Raw genomic sequence first — 13,259 nt, 5'->3', positions numbered from 1 at the left:
AAGTTATTAGCATGTTTTTCTTGTGGGTGGACAAAGATGGAAAGACGTTGAGGCACAGCTGCATCTGAGCTGAAATAACAGAGTTTTAAAATGATCTACTATCGACTGACTGGATGAAGAAAAAAGGCGGCGACTGATAGACGTTTAAATACTCAAGATTAGTAGATCTATTGGTCAACCTCTGGGCAGAATGGGATCGCTTTTATAGTTTGGGTTTGCACTAAACAACAGAAACAATCAAAGAAGAAAAGTCCAACCCGACAAAAAATTCAGACAGAACACCAAAATGGACTGGGAAACACCTTTAAGCACTTGTTTAGCGCCGACCTCTCAACACAAGTTAACGCTGATTAGTCAGTTCCTTTATTTGCTTAAGATTCTCACTTATTGACATCTATACTTGATATCACATCGAAATTTCTTTTCTTAAGTAACACTTTGTTTGCCAATGTATCTCTCTCAAAATGGCCTTTAAGCGTAGTCCATGCTTCCTTGGGAGTCTGGCAGCTTGTTATCAGGTAAAGCTGGGGTGTACTCACGTTCAGCACTAACGTGGAGAATGCTTTCTCTCTCCGTCTGGTAAACTCCGCTTGTGCTTGAGCGTTAGCATCTACGGCTAACACATCCGGCTACGTTAGCATGCCCCATAGTCCTTTAGCCTTTAGCAAGAGCTCCATTTGAAACTTCCATGTTGCCCAATAGTCCGTTCCGCTCAGCTTGTCTATAAACAGCTTATCCTCTCTATTGTGAGAAAAGGAAAAAACTCACAACTCTGTTTAACCCACAAAGTACCGTGAAAAGAGAGCTTTTTCAGCGTTCTCTGGGCCCAAAACCTCTTGTGTTTTAGACACGAGTCTTCCCGTTGTTTTATTAACTCTTTGTAGGAAAAAACAACAACAGTACAACTGACACAATAACAGTATTACAACAATGCCCAGTTTAGTTTAGTCTGTTTAGTTAAAGTTTAGTGTTATCCTAATGAAATTCAGTGCATTTATGATCCTTTTTGATTGTATGTTTACTTTACAATTACTGGTAGGAAGCCCATTGAGAAGACTTTTGTTGTGAATTTGGGCTATAGACATAAACTTGAATTGATTTCATTAGAAAAGGACTAGACTGGTTTTGGAGAGAGGTGCTGGTGCGGCAGAAAACCATGTGTGGAACGGTTGGAGAATGCAGAACCATGGCAGCTTTTTCCTGCCAAAAGAGGTCCTCAGCAGGTTTTTACAAACGGCTGTTTGGTCCATTTCTCCATGCAGATCTCCTCTAAAGCTGGGATGTTTTAGGGCTGTTGCTGAAGACTTTCAACTGACATGGCTCCAAATCCCCCTTCAGAGATCTTCATGTTCCTGTGTCCATCACATCTCATGTATAGAGCCTCTGTGGATAGAAGAGCAAAGTAATGGAAAATGACAACAAATGACAGAATAATCACCAAAAAAGAATTAAGCTGATCTGCAGACACAGGAAATAACAGGTTCAATTCACAGCATCCTTCAAGTTCTGAATGAAAGAAAACCTTCTAGTAGGAGACCCTGGAAGACACCACTGCTAACACAAAAGAAGAATATCCAGCTGGATGGTGTTGTTCTCCAACTGCAGCTGGACCTGGATGTTGTCACAGACCATGTGGCCTAATGGACAAGGCGTCTGACTTCGGATCAGAAGATTGAGGGTTCGAGTCCCTTCGTGGTTGTTGAGTTACTCTCAGCATCTGAATTCATTATTTCTACCATTGATTTGAGTGGTCATGGTGATCTGTAGATGATGTCATTGGAGCAGCAGCTGTCTATGGAGTGTTGCTGCTCCCTGCTGCCATTCTTCGGTTAAATAAAACAGCTTTTGTTTTGAAAGGGATCAAATCTTTTAGAATGATCTGCTGGTCTTCCTCCACCGTGTGGATCAGGACTTTGAAAATCCAGATCACTGCAACAGAAAAATACAGACTTCTATCATCAGATTTTACTGTTTGCAAGTTGATTTGTCAAAGAAACGATTGTTTTCTCATCATTTGAGCTTTTACTCTGGCAGGAAAGTCATAAGGTCCAAATACTCAATGACCAAATCCATAATAATATTCTAGCAAAAGGAAGAGCAGGAGGAAAAACTTCAACTTGGTTAAGAATCAGAAATTTCTGCAATATTTGATCAAATCAAATGTTTGCTGTTTTTAGGGCCCATGATTGTTATTAGTAGTCAAGGTGGTGGATAATAGTAAAAACATTGGAGTCAAATTGCTTAATACACAAAGTCCAAGAAGTTATTAGCATGTTTTTCTTGTGGGTGGACAAAGATGGAAAGACGTTGAGGCACAGCTGCATCTGAGCTGAAATAACAGAGTTTTAAAATGATCTACTATCGACTGACTGGATGAAGAAAAAAGGCGGCGACTGATAGACGTTTAAATACTCAAGATTAGTAGATCTATTGGTCAACCTCTGGGCAGAATGGGATCGCTTTTATAGTTTGGGTTTGCACTAAACAACAGAAACAATCAAAGAAGAAAAGTCCAACCCGACAAAAAATTCAGACAGAACACCAAAATGGACTGGGAAACACCTTTAAGCACTTGTTTAGCGCCGACCTCTCAACACAAGTTAACGCTGATTAGTCAGTTCCTTTATTTGCTTAAGATTCTCACTTATTGACATCTATACTTGATATCACATCGAAATTTCTTTTCTTAAGTAACACTTTGTTTGCCAATGTATCTCTCTCAAAATGGCCTTTAAGCGTAGTCCATGCTTCCTTGGGAGTCTGGCAGCTTGTTATCAGGTAAAGCTGGGGTGTACTCACGTTCAGCACTAACGTGGAGAATGCTTTCTCTCTCCGTCTGGTAAACTCCGCTTGTGCTTGAGCGTTAGCATCTACGGCTAACACATCCGGCTACGTTAGCATGCCCCATAGTCCTTTAGCCTTTAGCAAGAGCTCCATTTGAAACTTCCATGTTGCCCAATAGTCCGTTCCGCTCAGCTTGTCTATAAACAGCTTATCCTCTCTATTGTGAGAAAAGGAAAAAACTCACAACTCTGTTTAACCCACAAAGTACCGTGAAAAGAGAGCTTTTTCAGCGTTCTCTGGGCCCAAAACCTCTTGTGTTTTAGACACGAGTCTTCCCGTTGTTTTATTAACTCTTTGTAGGAAAAAACAACAACAGTACAACTGACACAATAACAGCATTACAACAATGCCCAGTTTAGTTTAGTCTGTTTAGTTAAAGTTTAGTGTTATCCTAATGAAATTCAATGCATTTATGATCCTTTTTGATTGTATGTTTACTTTACAATTACTGGTAGGAAGCCCATTGAGAAGACTTTTGTTGTGAATTTGGGCTATAGACATAAACTTGAATTGAATTCATTAGAAAAGGACTAGACTGGTTTTGGAGAGAGATGCTGGTGCGGCAGAAAACCATGTGTGGAACGGTTGGAGAATGCAGAACCATGGCAGCTTGTTCCTGCCAACAAAGGTCCTCAGCCGGTTTTTACAAACGGCTGTTTGGTCTATTTCTCCATGCAGATCTCCTCTAAAGCTGGGATGTTTTAGGGCTGTTGCTGAAGACTTTCAACTGACATGGCTCCAAATCCCCCTTCAGAGATCTTCATGTTCCTGTGTCCATCACATCTCATGTATAGAGCCTCTGTGGATAGAAGAGCAAAGTAATGGAAAATGACAACAAATGACAGAATAATCACCAAAAAAGAATTAAGCTGATCTGCAGACACAGGAAATAACAGGTTCAATTCACAGCATCCTTCAAGTTCTGAATGAAAGAAAACCTTCTAGTAGGAGACCCTGGAAGACACCACTGCTAACACAAAAGAAAAATATCCAGCTGGATGATGTTGTTCTCCAACTGCAGCTGGACCTGGATGTTGTCACAGACCATGTGGCCTAATGGACAAGGCGTCTGACTTCGGATCAGAAGATTGAGGGTTTGAGTCCCTTCGTGGTTGTTGAGTTACTCTCAGCATCTGAATTCATTATTTCTACCATTGATTTGAGTGGTCATGGTGATCTGTAGATGATGTCATTGGAGCAGCAGCTGTCTATGGAGTGTTGCTGCTCCCTGCTGCCATTCTTCGGTTAAATAAAACAGCTTTTGTTTTGAAAGGGATCAAATCTTTTAGAATGATCTGCTGGTCTTCCTCCACCGTGTGGATCAGGACTTTGAAAATCCAGATCACTGCAACAGAAAAATACAGACTTCTATCATCAGATTTTACTGTTTGCAAGTTGATTTGTCAAAGAAACGATTGTTTTCTCATCATTTGAGCTTTTACTCTGGCAGGAAAGTCAAATGGTCCAAATACTCAATGACCAAATCCATAATAATATTCTAGCAAAAGGAAGAGCAGGAGGAAAAACTTCAACTTGGTTAAGAATCAGAAATTTCTGCAATATTTGATTTGATCAAATCAAATGTTTGCTGTTTTTAGGGCCCATGATTGTTATTAGTAGTCAAGGTGGTGGATAATAGCAAAAACATTGGAGTCAAATTGCTTAATACCCAAAGTCCAAGAAGTTATTAGCATGTTTTTCTTGTGGGTGGACAAAGATGGAAAGACATTGAGGCACAGCTGCATCTGAGCTGAAATAACAGAGTTTTAAAATGATCTACTATCGACTGACTGGATGAAGAAAAAAGGCGGAGACTGATAGACGTTTAAATACTCAAGATTAGCAGATCTATTGGTCAACCTCTGGGCAGAATGGGATCGCTTTTATAGTTTGGGTTTGCACTAAACAACAGAAACAATCAAAGAAGAAAAGTCCAACCCGACAAAAAATTCAGACAGAACACCAAAATGGACTGGGAAACACCTTTAAGCACTTGTTTGGCGCCGTCCTCTCAACACAAGTTAACGCTGATTAGTCAGTTCCTTTATTTGCTTAAGATTCTCACTTATTGACATCTATACTTGATATCACATCGAAATTTCTTTTCTTAAGTAACACTTTGTTTGCCAATGTATCTCTCTCAAAATGGCCTTTAAGCGTAGTCCACGATTCCTTGGGAGTCTGGCAGCTTGTTATCAGGTAAAGCTGGGGTGTACTCACGTTCAGCATTAACGTGGAGAATGCTTTCTCTCTCCGTCTGGTAAACTCCGCTTGTGCTTGAGCGTTAGCATCTACGGCTAACACGTCCGGCTATGTTAGCATGCCCCATAGTCCTTTAGCCTTTAGCAAGAGCTCCATTTGAAACTTCCATGTTGCCCAATAGTCCGTTCCGCTCAGCTTGTCTATAAACAGCTTATCCTCTCTATTGTGAGAAAAGGAAAAAACTCGCAACTCTGTTTAACCCACAAAGTACCGTGAAAAGAGAGCTTTTTCAGCGTTCTCTGGGCCCAAAACCTCTTTAGTTTTAGACACGAGTCTTCCCGTTGTTTTATTAACTCTTTGTAGGAAAAAACAACAACAGTACAACTGACACAATAACAGCATTACAACAATGCCCAGTTTAGTTTAGTCTGTTTAGTTCAAGTTTAGTGTTATCCTAATGAAATTCAATGCATTTATGATCCTTTTTGATTGTATGTTTACTTTACAATTACTGGTAGGAAGCCCATTGAGAAGACTTTTGTTGTGAATTTGGGCTATAGACATAAACTTGAATTGATTTCATTAGAAAAGGACTAGACTGGTTTTGGAGAGAGGTGCTGGTGCGGCAGAAAACCATGTGTGGAACGGTTGGAGAATGCAGAACCATGGCAGCTTGTTCCTGCCAACAGAGGTCCTCAGCAGGTTTTTACGAACGGCTGTTTGGTCCATTTCTCCATGCAGATCTTCTCTAAAGCTGGGATGTTTTAGGGCTGTTGCTGAAGACTTTCAACTGACATGGCTCCAAATCCCCCTTCAGAGATCTTCATGTTCCTGTGTCCATCACATCTCATGTATAGAGCCTCTGTGGATAGAAGAGCAAAGTAATGGAAAATGACAACAAATGACAGAATAATCACCAAAAAAGAATTAAGCTGATCTGCAGACACAGGAAATAACAGGTTCAATTCACAGCATCCTTCAAGTTCTGAATGAAAGAAAACCTTCTAGTAGGAGACCCTGGAAGACACCACTGCTAACACAAAAGAAAAATATCCAGCTGGATGATGTTGTTCTCCAACTGCAGCTGGACCTGGATGTTGTCACAGACCATGTGGCCTAATGGACAAGGCGTCTGACTTCGGATCAGAAGATTGAGGGTTTGAGTCCCTTCGTGGTTGTTGAGTTACTCTCAGCATCTGAATTCATTATTTCTACCATTGATTTGAGTGGTCATGGTGATCTGTAGATGATGTCATTGGAGCAGCAGCTGTCTATGGAGTGTTGCTGCTCCCTGCTGCCATTCTTCGGTTAAATAAAACAGCTTTTGTTTTGAAAGGGATCAAATCTTTTAGAATGATCTGCTGGTCTTCCTCCACCGTGTGGATCAGGACTTTGAAAATCCAGATCACTGCAACAGAAAAATACAGACTTCTATCATCAGATTTTACTGTTTGCAAGTTGATTTGTCAAAGAAACGATTGTTTTCTCATCATTTGAGCTTTTACTCTGGCAGGAAAGTCAAATGGTCCAAATACTCAATGACCAAATCCATAATAATATTCTAGCAAAAGGAAGAGCAGGAGGAAAAACTTCAACTTGGTTAAGAATCAGAAATTTCTGCAATATTTGATTTGATCAAATCAAATGTTTGCTGTTTTTAGGGCCCATGATTGTTATTAGTAGTCAAGGTGGTGGATAATAGCAAAAACATTGGAGTCAAATTGCTTAATACCCAAAGTCCAAGAAGTTATTAGCATGTTTTTCTTGTGGGTGGACAAAGATGGAAAGACATTGAGGCACAGCTGCATCTGAGCTGAAATAACAGAGTTTTAAAATGATCTACTATCGACTGACTGGATGAAGAAAAAAGGCGGAGACTGATAGACGTTTAAATACTCAAGATTAGCAGATCTATTGGTCAACCTCTGGGCAGAATGGGATCGCTTTTATAGTTTGGGTTTGCACTAAACAACAGAAACAATCAAAGAAGAAAAGTCCAACCCGACAAAAAATTCAGACAGAACACCAAAATGGACTGGGAAACACCTTTAAGCACTTGTTTGGCGCCGTCCTCTCAACACAAGTTAACGCTGATTAGTCAGTTCCTTTATTTGCTTAAGATTCTCACTTATTGACATCTATACTTGATATCACATCGAAATTTCTTTTCTTAAGTAACACTTTGTTTGCCAATGTATCTCTCTCAAAATGGCCTTTAAGCGTAGTCCACGATTCCTTGGGAGTCTGGCAGCTTGTTATCAGGTAAAGCTGGGGTGTACTCACGTTCAGCATTAACGTGGAGAATGCTTTCTCTCTCCGTCTGGTAAACTCCGCTTGTGCTTGAGCGTTAGCATCTACGGCTAACACGTCCGGCTATGTTAGCATGCCCCATAGTCCTTTAGCCTTTAGCAAGAGCTCCATTTGAAACTTCCATGTTGCCCAATAGTCCGTTCCGCTCAGCTTGTCTATAAACAGCTTATCCTCTCTATTGTGAGAAAAGGAAAAAACTCGCAACTCTGTTTAACCCACAAAGTACCGTGAAAAGAGAGCTTTTTCAGCGTTCTCTGGGCCCAAAACCTCTTTAGTTTTAGACACGAGTCTTCCCGTTGTTTTATTAACTCTTTGTAGGAAAAAACAACAACAGTACAACTGACACAATAACAGCATTACAACAATGCCCAGTTTAGTTTAGTCTGTTTAGTTCAAGTTTAGTGTTATCCTAATGAAATTCAATGCATTTATGATCCTTTTTGATTGTATGTTTACTTTACAATTACTGGTAGGAAGCCCATTGAGAAGACTTTTGTTGTGAATTTGGGCTATAGACATAAACTTGAATTGATTTCATTAGAAAAGGACTAGACTGGTTTTGGAGAGAGGTGCTGGTGCGGCAGAAAACCATGTGTGGAACGGTTGGAGAATGCAGAACCATGGCAGCTTGTTCCTGCCAACAGAGGTCCTCAGCAGGTTTTTACGAACGGCTGTTTGGTCCATTTCTCCATGCAGATCTTCTCTAAAGCTGGGATGTTTTAGGGCTGTTGCTGAAGACTTTCAACTGACATGGCTCCAAATCCCCCTTCAGAGATCTTCATGTTCCTGTGTCCATCACATCTCATGTATAGAGCCTCTGTGGATAGAAGAGCAAAGTAATGGAAAATGACAACAAATGACAGAATAATCACCAAAAAAGAATTAAGCTGATCTGCAGACACAGGAAATAACAGGTTCAATTCACAGCATCTTTCAAGTTCCGAATGAAAGAAAACCTTCTAGTAGGAGACCCTGGAAGACACCACTGCTAACACAAAAGAAGAATATCCAGCTGGATGGTGTTGTTCTCCAACTGCAGCTGGACCTGGATGTTGTCACAGACCATGTGGCCTAATGGACAAGGCGTCTGACTTCGGATCAGAAGATTGAGGGTTCAAGTCCCTTCATGGTTGTTGAGTTACTCTCAGCATCTGGATTCATTATTTCTACCATTGATTTGAGTGGTCATGGTGATCTGCAGATGATGTCATTGGAGCAGCAGCTGTCTATGGAGTGTTGCTGCTCCCTGCTGCCATTCTTCGGTAAATAAAACAGCTTTTGTTTTGAAAGGGATCAAATCTTTTAGAATCATCTGCTGGTCTTCCTCCACCGTGTGGATCAGGACTTTGAAAATCCAGATCACTGCAACAGAAAAATACAGACTTCTATCATCAGATTCTACTGTTTGCAAGTTGATTTGTCAAAGAAATGATTGTATTCTCATCATTTGAGCTTTTACTCTGGCAGGAAAGTCAAATGGTCCAAATACTCAATGACCAAATCCATAAGAATATTCTAGCAAAAGGAAGAGCAGGAGGAAAAACTTCAACTTGGTTAAGAATCAGAAATTTCTGCAATATTTGATTTGATCAAATCAAATGTTTGCTGTTTTTAGGGCCCATGATTGTTATTAGTAGTCAAGGTGGTGGATAATAGTAAAAACATTGGAGTCAAATTGCTTAATACACAAAGTCCAAGAAGTTATTAGCATGTGTTTCTTGTGGGTGGACAAAGATGGAAAGACGTTGAGGCACAGCTGCGTCTGAGCTGAAATAACAGAGTTTTAAAATGATCTACTATCGACTGACTGGATGAAGAAAAAAGGCGGAGACTGATAGACGTTTAAATACTCAAGATTAGTAGATCTATTGGTCAACCTCTGGGCAGAATGGGATCGCTTTTATAGTTTGGGTTTGCACTTTAAGCACTTGTTTAGCGCCGACCTCTCAACACAAGTTAACGCTGATTAGTCAGTTCCTTTATTTGCTTAAGATTCTCACTTATTGACATCTATACTTGATATCACATCGAAATTTCTTTTCTTAAGTAACACTTTGTTTGCCAATGTATCTCTCTCAAAATGTCCTTTAAGCGTAGTCCACGATTCCTTGGGAGTCTGGCAGCTTGTTATCAGGTAAAGCTGGGGTGTACTCACGTTCAGCACTAACGTGGACAATGCTTTCTCTCTCCGTCTGGTAAACTCCGCTTGTGCTTGAGCGTTAGCATCTACGGCTAACACGTCCGGCTATGTTAGCATGCCCCATAGTCCTTTAGCCTTTAGCAAGAGCTCCATTTGAAATTTCCATGTTGCCCAATAGTCCGTTGCGCTCAGCTTGTCTATAAACAGCTTATCCTCTCTATTGTGAGAAAAGGAAAAAACTCACAACTCTGTTTAACCCACAAAGTACAGTGAAAAGAGAGCTTTTTCAGCGTTCTCTGGGCCCAAAACCTCTTTAGTTTTAGACACGAGTCTTCCCGTTGTTTTATTAACTCTTTGTAGGAAAAAACAACAACAGTACAACTGACACAATAACAGCATTACAACAATGCCCAGTTTAGTTTAGTCTGTTTAGTTCAAGTTTAGTGTTATCCTAATGAAATTCAATGCATTTATGATCCTTTTTGATTGTATGTTTACTTTACAATTACTGGTACGAAGCCCATTGAGAAGACTTTTGTTGTGAATTTGGGCTATAGACATAAACTTGAATTGATTTCATTAGAAAAGGACTAGACTGGTTTTGGAGAGAGGTGCTGGTGCGGCAGAAAACCATGTGTGGAACGGTTGGAGAATGCAGAACCATGGCAGCTTGTTCCTGCCAAAAGAGGTCCTCAGCAGGTTTTTACGAACGGCTGTTTGGTCCATTTCTCCATGCAGATCTTCTCTAAAGCTGGGATGTTTTAGGGCTGTTGCTGAAGACTTTCAACTGACATGGCTCCAAATCCCCCTTCAGAGATCTTCATGTTCCTGTGTCCATCACATCTCATGTATAGAGCCTCTGTGGATAGAAGAGCAAAGTAATGGAAAATGACAACAAATGACAGAATAATCACCAAAAAAGAATTAAGCTGATCTGCAGACACAGGAAATAACAGGTTCAATTCACAGCATCTTTCAAGTTCCGAATGAAAGAAAACCTTCTAGTAGGAGACCCTGGAAGACACCACTGCTAACACAAAAGAAGAATATCCAGCTGGATGATGTTGTTCTCCAACTGCAGCTGGACTTGTATGTTGTCACAGACCATGTGGCCTAATGGACAAGGCGTCTGACTTCGGATCAGAAGATTGAGGGTTCAAGTCCCTTCATGGTTGTTGAGTTACTCTCAGCATCTGGATTTGTTATTTCTACCATTGATTTGAGTGGTCATGGTGATCTGTAGATGATGTCATTGGAGCAGCAGCTGTCTATGGAGTGTGGCTGCTCCCTGCTGCCATTCTTCGGTGAATAAAACAGCTTTTGTTTTCAAAGGGATCAAATCTTTTAGAATCATCTGCTTGTCTTCCTCCACCGTGTGGATCAGGACTTTGAAAATCCAGATCACTGCAACAGAAAAATACAGACTTCTATCATCAGATTCTACTGTTTGCAAGTTGATTTGTCAAAGAAATGATTGTTTTCTCATCATTTGATCTTTTACTCTGGCAGGAAAGTCAAATGGTCCAAATACTCAATGACCAAATCCATAATAATATTCTAGCAAAAGGAAGAGCAGGAGGAAAAACTTCAACTTGGTTAAGAATCAGAAATTTCTGCAATATTTGATTTGATCAAATCAAATGTTTGCTGTTTTTAGGGCCCATGATTGTTATTAGTAGTCAAGGTGGTGGATAATAGTAAAAACATTGGAGTCAAATTGCTTAATACACAAAGTCCAAGAAGTTATTAGCATGTGTTTCTTGTGGGTGGACAAAGATGGAAAGACGTTGAGGCACAGCTGCGTCTGAGCTGAAATAACAGAGTTTTAAAATGATCTACTATCGACTGACTGGATGAAGAAAAAAGGCGGAGACTGATAGACGTTTAAATACTCAAGATTAGCAGATCTATTGGTCAACCTCTGGACAGAATGGGATCGCTTTTATAGTTTGGGTTTGCACTAAACAACAGAAACAATCAAAGAAGAAAAGTCCAACCCGACAAAAAATTCAGACAGAACACCAAAATGGACTGGGGAACACCTTTAAGCACTTGTTTAGCGCCGTCCTCTCAACACAAGTTAACGCTGATTAGTCAGTTCCTTTATTTGCTTAAGATTCTCACTTATTGATATCTATACTTGATATCACATCGAAATCTTTTTTCTTAAGTAACACTTTGTTTGCCAATGTATCTCTCTCAAAATGGCCTTTAAGCGTAGTCCATGCTTCCTTGGGAGTCTGGCAGCTTGTTATCAGGTAAAGCTGGGGTGTACTCACGTTCAGCACTAACGTGGAGAATGCTTTCTCTCTCCGTCTGGTAAACTCCGCTTTTGCTTGAGCGTTAGCATCTACGGCTAACACGTCCGGCTATGTTAGCATGCCCCATAGTCCTTTAGCCTTTAGCAAGAGCTCCATTTGAAATTTCCATGTTGCCCAATAGTCCGTTCCGCTCAGCTTGTCTATAAACAGCTTATCCTCTCTATTGTGAGAAAATGAAAAAACTCACAACTCTGTTTAACCCACAAAGTACCGTGAAAAGAGAGCTTTTTCAGCGTTCTCTGGGCCCAAAACCTCTTGTGTTTTCGACACGAGTCTTCCCGTTGTTTTATTAACTCTTTGTAGGAAAAAACAACAGTACAACTGACACAATAACAGCATTACAACAATGCCCAGTTTAGTTTAGTCTGTGTAGTTCAAGTTTAGTGTTATCGTAATGAAATTCATTGCATTTATGATCCTTTTTGATTGTATGTTTACTTTACAATTACTGGTAGGAAGCCCATTGAGAAGACTTTTGTTGTGAATTTGGGCTATAGACATAAACTTGAATTGAATTCATTAGAAAAGGACGACTGGTTTTGGAGAGAGGTGCTGGTGCGGCAGAAAACCATGTGTGGAACGGTTGGAGAATGCAGAACCATGGCAGCTTGTTCCTGCCAACAGAGGTCCTCAGCAGGTTTTTACGAACGGCTGTTTGGTCCATTTCTCCATGCAGATCTTCTCTAAAGCTGGGATGTTTTAGGGCTGTTGCTGAAGACTTTCAACTGACATGGCTCCAAATCCCCCTTCAGAGATCTTCATGTTCCTGTGTCCATCACATCTCATGTATAGAGCCTCTGTGGATAGAAGAGCAAAGTAATGGAAAATGACAACAAATGACAGAATAATCACCAAAAAAGAATTAAGCTGATCTGCAGAAACAGGAAATAACAGGTTCAATTCACAGCATCCTTCAAGTTCCGAATGAAAGAAAACCTTCTAGTAGGAGACCCTGGAAGACACCACTGCTAACACAAAAGAAGAATATCCAGCTGGATGATGTTGTTCTCCAACTGCAGCTGGACCTGGATGTTGTCACAGACCATGTGGCCTAATGGACAAGGCGTCTGACTTCGGATCAGAAGATTGAGGGTTCAAGTCCCTTCATGGTTGTTGAGTTACTCTCAGCATCTGGATTTGTTATTTCTACCATTGATTTGAGTGGTCATGGTGATCTGTAGATGATGTCATTGGAGCAGCAGCTGTCTATGGAGTGTGGCTGCTCCCTGATGCCATTCTTCGGTAAATAAAACAGCTTTTGTTTTGAAAGGGATCAAATCTTTTAGAATCATCTGCTTGCCTTCCTTCACCGTGTGGATCAGGACTTTGAAAATCCAGATCACTGCAACAGAAAAATACAGACTTCTATCATCAGATTCTACTGTTTGCAAGTTGATTTGTCAAAGAAATGATTGTTTTCTCATCATTTGAGCTTTTACTCT

At 40.4% G+C, this 13,259-nt stretch overlaps 6 non-coding genes across 6 annotated transcripts; all 6 read left to right on the top strand.

Annotated features, from left to right (window-relative positions):
• Window positions 1–1,626: 1,626 nt before the first annotated feature.
• Window positions 1,627–1,699, top strand: trnar-ucg (transfer RNA arginine (anticodon UCG)). Its single transcript has one exon. It is a non-coding gene; the product is annotated as a tRNA-Arg (tRNA).
• Window positions 1,700–3,886: 2,187 nt separating this feature from the next.
• Window positions 3,887–3,959, top strand: trnar-ucg (transfer RNA arginine (anticodon UCG)). Its single transcript has one exon. It is a non-coding gene; the product is annotated as a tRNA-Arg (tRNA).
• Window positions 3,960–6,151: 2,192 nt separating this feature from the next.
• Window positions 6,152–6,224, top strand: trnar-ucg (transfer RNA arginine (anticodon UCG)). Its single transcript has one exon. It is a non-coding gene; the product is annotated as a tRNA-Arg (tRNA).
• Window positions 6,225–8,416: 2,192 nt separating this feature from the next.
• On the top strand, window positions 8,417–8,489 carry trnar-ucg (transfer RNA arginine (anticodon UCG)). Its single transcript has one exon. It is a non-coding gene; the product is annotated as a tRNA-Arg (tRNA).
• A 2,109-nt stretch (window positions 8,490–10,598) lies between these two features.
• On the top strand, window positions 10,599–10,671 carry trnar-ucg (transfer RNA arginine (anticodon UCG)). The gene has a single exon. It is a non-coding gene; the product is annotated as a tRNA-Arg (tRNA).
• Window positions 10,672–12,857: 2,186 nt separating this feature from the next.
• Window positions 12,858–12,930, top strand: trnar-ucg (transfer RNA arginine (anticodon UCG)). Its single transcript has one exon. It is a non-coding gene; the product is annotated as a tRNA-Arg (tRNA).
• Window positions 12,931–13,259: the final 329 nt, after the last annotated feature.

The sequence above is a fragment of the Oryzias latipes genome, chromosome 2 (genome assembly GCF_053564925.1).
Source record: "Oryzias latipes strain Hd-rR chromosome 2, Olatipes_Hd-rR_3.1".
NCBI classification, from domain to species: Eukaryota; Metazoa; Chordata; class Actinopteri; order Beloniformes; family Adrianichthyidae; genus Oryzias; species Oryzias latipes.
This window is presented reverse-complemented; position numbering and strand designations above follow the sequence as displayed.